General features: G+C 42.2%; 1 pseudogene; it reads left to right on the top strand.

The window, feature by feature from the left end:
- Nucleotides 1-4,268: 4,268 nt before the first annotated feature.
- Nucleotides 4,269-8,906, top strand: LOC132344965 (small ribosomal subunit protein uS2-like; annotated as a pseudogene).
- Nucleotides 8,907-10,774: the final 1,868 nt, after the last annotated feature.

The following is a 10,774-nucleotide window of genomic DNA, read 5'->3' as shown; positions in this document are numbered from 1 at the left end:
AATTTGCTCTATTCACTGTTGAATCCCCAGCATGTAGAGCAGTGCCTGGCACTTAGTTGGTGCTCGATTAACATTGGCTGAATGAATGGGTGAATGGGTGATTCTTGTGGCAAATGCTCTGTGAGGCATTTTAGGTTCACACCTCACTTCATCCTCACATACCTGTGTCATTATCTTCATTGCACCAAAGAGGAAATAAATGCTCAGAAGAGTTCCCAGCACTCATGGCTGGTAAATGGTAGTCAGGATTTGAACTCAGGTCTAAAGGGTTCAAAGCCCTTGCTGTTCACATAAAACCAGACCAAAGGAATCAAACATATCACCCTTCTTAGAAAGATTTGCACTTTAAATGACATGGGATGGAGGATATGGTGAAATACTGAATCCCTATTGGGGAGATTTCATCCACTCTAGCATGAGACCTTCTCCAACCCCTCAAGCCATTCACCTAGGTGCCCCCACTATGTCTGCAGCAGGCAGCCCCACAGGGTACCTCTTTATGCAGCCAGCTTGGGAGAGCATCCCCAACAAGAGCTGCCATTGTTAGCTTGCTGTGCTAACTCTGTCTCACTTGCAGCTAGACACTTACATCTTAACCAGAACAGTAGTGCCGATGGATGAGACATCTCTCCAGGGCTGCTCTAGAATTGTGATAGAATCAGCAATCCCACTTTTGCCCACCTCTCCTCCCCTTGAGTGGCCTCAGGACCACCCCTCATCTTTGTTGAAGTGCCCTTCTCCTGCCATTCACATCCACAGCCTTTCTTTCGTTTCATATACATGATGCCCACAGTTGCCTTCTTCACTCTCGTGGGCGCATTCACACAGAACTGTTCCCCCATACTTGGCTTCAGATGGGGAGAACTGAGGGCACTGGAGGGTAGTTGGGTACAGCACTACAGGTTTGGGGAACACCTTGAAGAAGCTGATAATGTCCGGAAAGGAAGGGGTAGTTTTGAGAAACAGTACATTGGCTAGTGGGTCTGCATTGTGGATGAGTGTGGAGAAGGCTGGGAGTGGAGGAGCTACAAAGGTCAGCTACAAAGCTCAAAGCTACAGCTACGAAGGTCAGGTGGGCAGGCAGTGGAGGAGGCGGAGTGAGGCATGGTCCTGGATCCTAAGCACAGAGCAGAGCTTTAAGGGTGCTTCAGCACGGTCCTCCACAATCCTCCTTCCCCTACCCTGGATGAATCCATTCCTGGCCAGTGATGTTTCAGAAAGCCACCCAGTCAAACTTTTTGGTTTTGCTTGATAGCCGGATTCTTGCCTCCAACTGAGGTGTGAATATATGGAATCTCACCTGCTGGGCAGCCTCTATTCCACATGCCTTCTCACCTCCCAGGACTCCCAGGCTCTCTGCTGTCTCCTGCTCCTCCACCCCAGTGAAGATCTCACAGATTGCTGGTAGCTGAGGAATCCCAGCATCACCACCTGCCAATTGAGGAGCATAACCTCTCTAAGACCTCAGTCTCCTCTGTGTGGAACAGGAAATTCACCTCTTCTGGCCATTAAGGAAAAGAGTGAATTCAATGTGAAGAAAATGAGGTTTTCTCTCAGGATGAAGAGAGCTGGAAAGAAAGTTATTTCCATCCTAACCATTAGGAAAAGCTGGATAAGCTATAAAATTATACCTTTTATAGAGCCCACAAGTGATCTGTGTTAACAAGGCAACTAGATAAACCAAATTCTGAGGAGGAAGAAGTCCACTGAAGGCAAGGTGGGATGCACACAGTGCCTCTCCTTTGGCAGAACCTGGGAGAATGAGGAGGCTGCTAAGCAAACAATTAAAAAGTAAACTAAGAGCTTAACACACTCTTGGAGGCCAAGCGTGGGTCAGCACATCAGTTTGGAATAGTGGGGGCCGTAGACACCAGGAGAGCTCACGTCACTTGTAAGTGCTTCTTTCTGAGCCTCTCCTGGGTGCCCACAGCAAGAATGGAGGCAGGGCAGCAGATTGATGAGAGTCTCCTCTGACACAGGAGGGAAGAAGGTAATGAGGGCTGAGTGGGACAGGCTCAAAGCCCTGCTTGCTTCTTCGGATCCTTTTCTCCTATGAAGCAAAAGCCTTAAGCTAGTGAGGAAGAGAAAGTGCACCCTCTAGATGCATAGCTTCTGGGAGAAGAGGAGGAGTAAAACCCATGTTTCTTGGGAGAATATAGGAAACTCTCCCCCAGGAAATAGGCAAAGAACCATCACTGCTAGAAGAGTAGGAGTAAAAATCTTCTACCCCCAGGGACAGCAAGAGAGATCTTGGGTCCAGAATTCTACACTGATGCCAAGAAAACTGCATGACTGGAAAGAGATAGATCAATGGAACAAAATAGAGAGCCCAAAAGTTGACCATATGAATACAGTCAACTGGTCTTTGACAAAGGATCAAAGGCAATACACTAGAGCAAACAGTCTCTTCAACAAATGGCCCTGAAACAACTGGACATCCACTTGCAAAAAAGATGAATCTACACACATCACCCTTCACAAAGATGGACTCAAATGGGTTAAAGACCTCAATGTAAAACACAAAACTGTAAACTCCTGGAAGACAACAGGAGAAAACCTAGACAACTGGGATATGGTGATGACTTAGACACAACAACAAGGGCTCAATCCATGAAAGAAATAATTGATAAGCTGGACTTTATTTTAAAACTTCTGCTCTGTGAAAGATAAGGTCAAGTTAATGAAAACACAAGCCACAGACTGGAGGAAAATGTTTGCAAAAGGCATACCTGATAAAGGACTGTTACTCAAAATATACAAAAACTAGTAAAAGTCAACAATAAGAAAAAAAAACCACTAGAAAATTGGCCAAAGACACTTCAGCACTGCCATGCATATGGCTAAAAAGTATATGTAAAGATGCTCTACCTTATATATCATTTAGGAAATGCAAATTGAAACAAGACACCACCACACACCTGTGAGAATGGCCACAGTCCAGAACTCTGACACCACCAAATGCTGTGGAGGATGTGGAGCCACAGGAACTCTCATACATTACTTGTGGGAATGGAAAATGGTACAGTCACTTTGGAAGACAATGTGGCAATTCCTCATGAAACTAAACATACTCTTACTATATGATCCAATAATTGTGCTTCTTGGTATTTACTTGGAGTTAAAAATATATGCCTATACAAAAACCTGAACACAGATGTTGATTCATAATTGCGAAAACTTGGAAACAACCAAGATGTTCTTCAGTAGGTGAGTGGATAAACTGTGGTAAATCCAGACCATGGAATATTACCCTATACTAATAAGAAATGATCTATCAAGCCGTGAAAAGATCCCTGGGAACCATAAAGGTATATTATTAAGTGAAATAGACCAATCTAAAAGAGTTACGTCTGTATATACTTGTATGATTCCAACTATATGACATTTTGGAAAAGGTAAAACTATAGACAGTAAAATAACCCTTGGATGTCAAGAGTTGGGGAGGGATAAATATTCGGTGCACCAAGCACTGTTAGGGCAGTGAGAATACTCTGTATGATGTCATAACAATAAATACATGTCACTGTGAGAGTAAGTGTTAGTTGCTCAGTTGTGTCTGACTCTTTGTGACCCCAGGGACTGTAGCCTGCCAGGCTCCTCTGTCCCTGGAGTTTTCTAGGCAAGAACACTGGAGTGGGTAGCCATTCTCTTCTCCAGGGGATCTTCCTGACGCAGGGATTGAATCCAGGTCTCCTGCATAGCAGGCTGATTCTTTGCTTCAGTCTAAGCCACCAGGGAAGCCCACATGTCACTATACACTTGTCCAAATACTTGTTGAAATTTGCAACACCAAGAGTGAATCCTAAAGTAAGCTATGGACTTTGGGTAATGATGATGTGGCACTGTAGATTCATCAGTTATAACAAACCGATCACTCTGGTACAGGATATTGATAACAGGGAAGACTAAGCATGTATGGTATACATACATAGAATACATGGGACATCTCCATACCTTCTTCTTTATCTTCCTATGAATGTATAACTGCTCTAAAAGACAGTTTTTAAAAAAAAGTAATGAATTAATTAATAATGGATATAAAATGAAATCATGAAGAAATAATTAACACAAATGAAAGCAGGAAAAGAAAAAAAGCGAAAAGAACAAATCAAACAGAAAACGGCTAGAAACCCGGTAGATATAAAGCCAACCACATCAATAATTAAATTACTTGTAAATCACCCAGTTCTGTTTATACTTTTAACTAAGATGAAATAACAGTAACCAGGTTTATCCTCCTGCCTGAAATTTTAAAACTTGACAAAACGATGTTTGAGACATTTCACATGAGGCGACAGAGAATAGTGATCCCTGATAGACAGGGAACAAGCAAGGTGAGGCCTATGATTACCCAGGCTTACTTCCTTGGCCTACTGTGGTTAGGAAAGGCAAACCCAGAAAGCCCCAGAACAGCACATGAGATAAGGAGCCATTGCTCTGAATGTCCAGAAAAACTAGGCTAGAGTTTATCACAGAGAGTATCAGAGAGGAGAGGGCTGCACAGAGATGCTCAGAGAGTCCCTTTAAAGACTTGTGCAATGGTGATGAGTGCATTGATATGAGGAGAGTATTGAGACTAAGGAAAGGATCACTCACAAGGAGGAGAGGGAAAAGTACCTGGCACTCACACTAGCTACAGAGAGTGCCCGTTCCTGCGTCATAACCCGTGGGGTTATGTTCGCTACCCCGTGTTGGGTAGTGTACTCAGAAATGTCTTCCTTGGTGTTGGGAAGCAACTAGCTTAAACATGACCCTGGTCCAACATAAAGTGTTTTAAAATGAGGACCTAAAAGGATTAAACAACTTCCAAGTAATTCTCACTGCATCCCAAAGCAATGCTTAGGAATATTTAAAGGAATACAAAACTATCTAACATTCAACAAGACAATTCACAATGTCTAGTATCCAGTAAAAAAAGTATTAGACATTCACTTTTTTATATGAAAAAATCAAATTAAAAATACATATTCTATTTATTATGAGAAATATATTCTACATGAAAGATATTTTCAGAGATTTATTCATATATTCAACAAACTAGTTTATTTTTTTCATCATTTAGATTTCAATTTCCATGATCTCATTTTAGATGTTACTCCTAATATTTATTTTTATTTTTTTAAATGTATTTACTTTTAATTGAAGTATAATTGCTTTAAAATATTGTGTTTGTTTCTGCCATACATCGGCATGAATCAGTCATAGGTATACATATGTCCTCTCCCTGTTGAACCTCCCTCCCTTCTCCCACCTCCCACCCCATAGGCATCCGAAGGGCAGAAAAATATAATGACAGAGAATTGATACAGATGTTAAATTTAGCTGACAAGAACATTAAAATAGTGATTATAACTGAATTTCATAGTTTCAAAAATTTAAGTAGAAACATGGATAATATAAAAGAGACATGAATAAAACTTTAAGGATGAAAACCAAAAAATGAAAAAGTATGCTGGATAGGATTAACAACAGACTATACATTGCACATTAGAGGTTAACAAATTTGGATAGTTTCTAATGCTATGAGTTCACCCATAAAGCTATGAGTTCACATGAGTTTTTTTGAGTTCACTAATCTTTGTTCCAACAATGTCTAATCTTTTATTAATCCTGTTAATTCTAGTTGGTATATTTTTTATTTCAGACATTATAGTTTTCATCTCTAGAAGCTCAACTTGAATTTCTTTTAAAGCTTCCATTTCTCTTGTTATCATGCTTAATTCCCCCCTCCGAGATTTTTAAAATTAATTTTTATTGCGGTATATTTAATTGTTGTGTTAGTTTCTGCTATCCAAAGTGAATCAGTTATGTGTATACATATATCCACTCTCTTTTAGATTCTATTCCCATATATGTCATTACAGAATATTGAAAAGTCCCTATGCTGTACAGTGCGTTTTTATTAGTTATTAATATCCATTTTATTTATAGTAGTGTGTTTACATAAATCCCAATCTCCCAATTTATCTCTCTCCTCCCCTTTAATCCTTGATAACTGTAAGTTTTCTTTCTATGTCTGTGATTCTACTTCTGCTTTGTAAATAGTTTCATTTGTACTATTTTTTTAGATTCCACATGCAAGTGATATTATACTATATTTGTCTTTGACTTACTCCACTCAGTATGACAATCTTTAAGTCCATTTAAGTCCCTGCAAATGGCATTATTTCATTCTTTTTTACAGCTGAGTAATATTCCATTGTATACATACATAGTACATATATATGCTATATGTGTGTATAGTATAGTATATATGTATGTATAGTATATATGTCAGAGAAGGCAGTGGCACCCCACTCCAGTACTCTTGCCTGGAAAATCCCATGGACGGAGGAGCCTGGTGGGCTGCAGTCCATGGGGTGGCTAAGAGTCGGACACGACTAAGTGACTTCACTTTCACTTTTCACTTTCGTGCATTGGAGAAGGAAATGGCAACCCACTCCAGTGTTCTTGCCTACAGAATCCCAGGGACAGGGGGGCCTGGTGGGCTGCTGTCCATGGGGTTGCACAGAGTTGGACACGACTGAAGCGACTTAGCAGCAGTAGCAGCAGCATATATATGTATTACCTCTTCTTTTTCCATTCCTCTGTTGATGGACATTTAAGTTGCGTCTGTGTCCTGGCTATTGTAAACGGTGCTACAGTGAACACTGTGGTACATGTGTCTTTTCAAATTATAGTTTTCTCTGGATAGATACCCAGGAGTGGGATTGCTAGATCATATGGTAGCTCTATATCTAGTTTTTTAAAGAAACTTCATACTGTTTTACATAATAGATGTGCCACCCCTAGCTTTTTGAATTACTGTTTTGAAGAGGTTTTGTTTGTTCTACTGATTCTATCATCTGTGTCAGTTGATATATTTCAAATAATAGATTTCCCTCCTCTTTATGAGCAACATTCCTCTGCTTCTTTATATGTTTGGTAATTTTTACAGGATCCCAGTTATTGTACTTTACTGGATGCTGCATATTTGTGTATTTCATAATACTCTTGACCTTTGTTTGGAACACAAAACACTTGGAAACACTTTGAGGCTTTCAGGTCTTGCTTTTAAGCTTTGTTTGGCACAACCAGAGCAGCATTTAATCCAGGGTGTTTTTTCTCCCCCGCTACTGAGGCAAGACCAGTCCAATTACACCACCCAGTACTTTATAGGTTATGCGGTTTGCCAGCCTGCATAACAGGTACTATTATGACCAATTGGTCATAACAGGTACTATTTACTGTGTGACTCTAGTATTGCCCCCCTTTAATCGATTCAAGGGATTCTTTCCTCACACACGTGCACTCAACAGAACTTAACCGAATACTCAAGGGAAGCCTCTATTTTTCTAGAGTTCTCTTTACCTGTATCTTTCTCATCTCTGTTACTCTGCCTCCTTAAACCCTAGCTCTCTCTCTTCAGTGCAGGAAGCCCACTAGGCTCTGACTGGTTCCATCTTCCCTGTGCCACGGCCTGAAAACTCTCTTTAGGCAGCAAGTTAGGGCAACAGTGGGGATTACCCAGCTGGTCTCCTTCATCTCAGGGATCTGTCTTCTGTTACATGATCCAACTTCTTGAAATCTGTTGTTTCATGTATTTTATCAGAATTTATAGTTACTTTATATGGGAGCATAAATCCAGACCTGTTAATCTACCTCGGACCTGGTGTTTTAAAAAAGCATTTAAAACAAAACATATGTTTGAAATTTTATTACTGAACTTAAAATGTCAAAATAATTTTTAAATTCAGAACTTAAAGTTTTTACACTCAAAAGAAAAAAAAAATATTATATCATGGAATTTACAATGTGTTTTTCAACTTTTCACATAGCTGAAAAACACATAACTCAAGTAACACTGCCAAGGAAGTTTTTTCTTTAGAGGGAAAGGTAGGGCCTGTCTGCACTACTCAGACAGGGATCCATCCGGCATTGTTCAGCATTTCCATAATAACTTAAAGGGAGTCCTTGATGTCCTGTAAATAAAGAAGAAGGATGGCCTCAAATTCCTTGCAGCAGAAACTCACTTAGGTAGCATTAACCTTGACTTACAAATTGAACAGTACATCTACAAAAGGAATCTCTGTGGCACCTACAACATAAAACTGGAGAGAACTTGGGAAAAACTTCTGTTGGCAGCTCTCATCATCATTGCCATTGAAAACCTGGCCGATGTCAGGGTCATATTCCCCAGGAACACTGGCCAGAGAGTTGTGCAGAAGTCTGCTGCCGTCACTGGAGCCTCTCTTACTGTGAGCACTGCACTCCTGAACCTGCACTAACCAGAGCCAGGCAGCCCTCAGGGAGCCAAGACTACCAGAGGTTACTGACCCCAGAGCTGACACCAGCCTCTCACAGACTCTCCTCTGCATTATGCGGACATTGCCATCCTGTGGAGCAACAAGTGAGCCCACTCAGTGGGTCTGATGTGCTGGGTGCTGGCCCGGGAAGTTCTGGGTATACATGGCACCACCTCCTGTAAACACCCATCAGAAATTATCCCTGATCTCTGCTTTTAAGGGATCCTGAAGAGATTGAAAAGGAAGAGCAGGCTCAGCTGAAAAGGCTGTGACCAGGGAGAGATTTCAGGTGAGTGGACTGCTCCAGCTCCCAAGGTCACTACTACTCAACCTGAGTCCAGACTGGCCTGAAGGCACAGGGGCCCTGGGTGCCTATTCAGCTATTCCCTACTTAAAAGCAGAGTGCTTAGCCCACCACTGAGGACTGGCTTTGCAGCTCCCACTTCTCAGGCCACTGAATGGATACAACCAACCACTAAGTGGTCTATAGTTTGATCTTCCATAAACTCTAAAAAACAGAAACAGGTTGATAGAAAATAAACAGCTTCTTACACATAAATAGGTAGATAGATAAAAGATAGACGATGAGAAAGTTTGACTTCCCTGGTGGCTCAGACAGTAAAGAATCTGCCTGCAGTATGAGAGACCCGGGTTTGATCCCTGGATTGGAAAGATCCCCTAGAGAAGGAAATGGCAGCCCATTCTAGTATTCTTGCCTGGAGAATTCCATGGACAGAGGAGACTTGTGGGCTATAATCCATGGGGTCGCAAAGAGTCAGACACGACTGAGGGACTAACACTTGATTTCATTCAAAAGGAAAGGTGGAAGGAAAGAAAAGTGTGCAGTGATTATTAATCAGACAAGGGAAGAAGGAATAAAGAAACAGCAAGAAAAAAATCTGTCTTCATTATCTATGACTATTGCAGTGGGAAAGCCTGGCTGGGATCCAGAAGGCCTGGATTTAGCCTCTGTGATCTTGGAAATGCCACTTTAAACTGTTTGAGTTTTTGTAAAATATCTAACTTATAGAATTGCCAGGAAAAAACTATTAAATAATAGACTTACATGACTATTACAATGCCTACCACACAATAAAAAAGCAAAATAAACATTAATTCCTTCTCTCTGCCTGATCATTTATATGGTTCACAAATAAGCACAGTTACAGTAGAGATCCTGCTTTAAAATGTAGGTTTTATTACTATTCAGGTATAATAAGGCCAACAGATAAAGGGACAATTACCTTTGGGAAGGTAATTCCAAGAGGAAGGGGTACCCTACACCATGCACAGTCACACAGAGAAGCACCAGGGTCAGTCAGGAGGTAGGGAGAGTGGGAGGAACACATGGGCAGGAGCCTTTATTTTCTTGTGAAAAGGAACAAGCGAGGCAGGGTAAGCAGGCTTAGGATGGCTAGTTTGAATAATTTCAGCAGCATCTGGGATGCTGGAGCTGTCTCTACTTGTCCAGTACCCTACTCTGGGGTAATTAGGGCAGATGGATAGTGGTCCTGAGTGTGAGAGCCAGATAAGGCAGGAGGCTGGGTACGAGCTCTGGATGGGTTGCTTTGCCTATAAGGAACATTGCTTGTGAGTTAATGGTGACCCACTCCAGTACTCTTGCCTGGAAAATCCCATGGAGGGAGGAGGAGCCTGGTAGGCTGCAGTCCATGGGGTCATGAAGAGCTGGCTTAACTACTAGGAATTAGCTAGCCCTGAGGCGGGCAGGCTCTCCTGGGGCAGCAAGGCCCCCAGATGTCAAAGCATCAGAAATGCAGACAATAAAAAGGCATGATTAGCTCAAACCCTGATCACTAAGATGGATTAATGTTGCTGTCTTTTGATGACTCGATGAGGCCCTCCCCTTCTGCAGCAACCATGGAGACGGTTCTTGACTTGCAGGGAGTGGATCCGGCTGTGGGCCAGAAGCCGAGGGGGCCTCTTCCTTACACGCCTGTGTCTCCTCAGAAAGAATGAGCCCAGGCCAGCAGCAACAGAGGCTGGTTCACCTTCAGGAAACAATGCCACCTGGTGTCAGTCCAAGTAATTAGCTTAACGCGGTACGTGAGATGTTATTCAAGTGCTTCTCATAAATAGGTAATGAATTACTGATGATGACACCCCAGATTAAAAACAACAGTGCAGAAGAAACTACCAGTCCCCAGAAGGCACGATTAGCCAGCCCATCCCTGTCCACCGTTGGCCTTGAGTGCGATCCTTTGCACTGCCCGGCAAGTAGAATCCCCTTGGGAATGCTTAGAAGGCCCAAGGTCATGTGCACGGACTGGTGTCTTTATTGGGCTCTCTGCCCCTGACTTCTCTCCTTTCCACTGATAACCAATGAAAAGGAGGGGCTGACTGAAGCCTGGGCAGCATCCTGCTTCTGGAATCTGAGTTCTACCTGACATTGAGCTGTCTCCCAGGCCCCCAGGCGATGAGAGCCACTGGGCCTGGGAGAGGGCTGCCCATCCCCAGGCCTGAGAGCAGCA

Source organism: Bos taurus, chromosome 3, assembly GCF_002263795.3.
Source record: "Bos taurus isolate L1 Dominette 01449 registration number 42190680 breed Hereford chromosome 3, ARS-UCD2.0, whole genome shotgun sequence".
Lineage (NCBI taxonomy): Eukaryota > Metazoa > Chordata > Mammalia > Artiodactyla > Bovidae > Bos > Bos taurus.
This window is presented reverse-complemented; position numbering and strand designations above follow the sequence as displayed.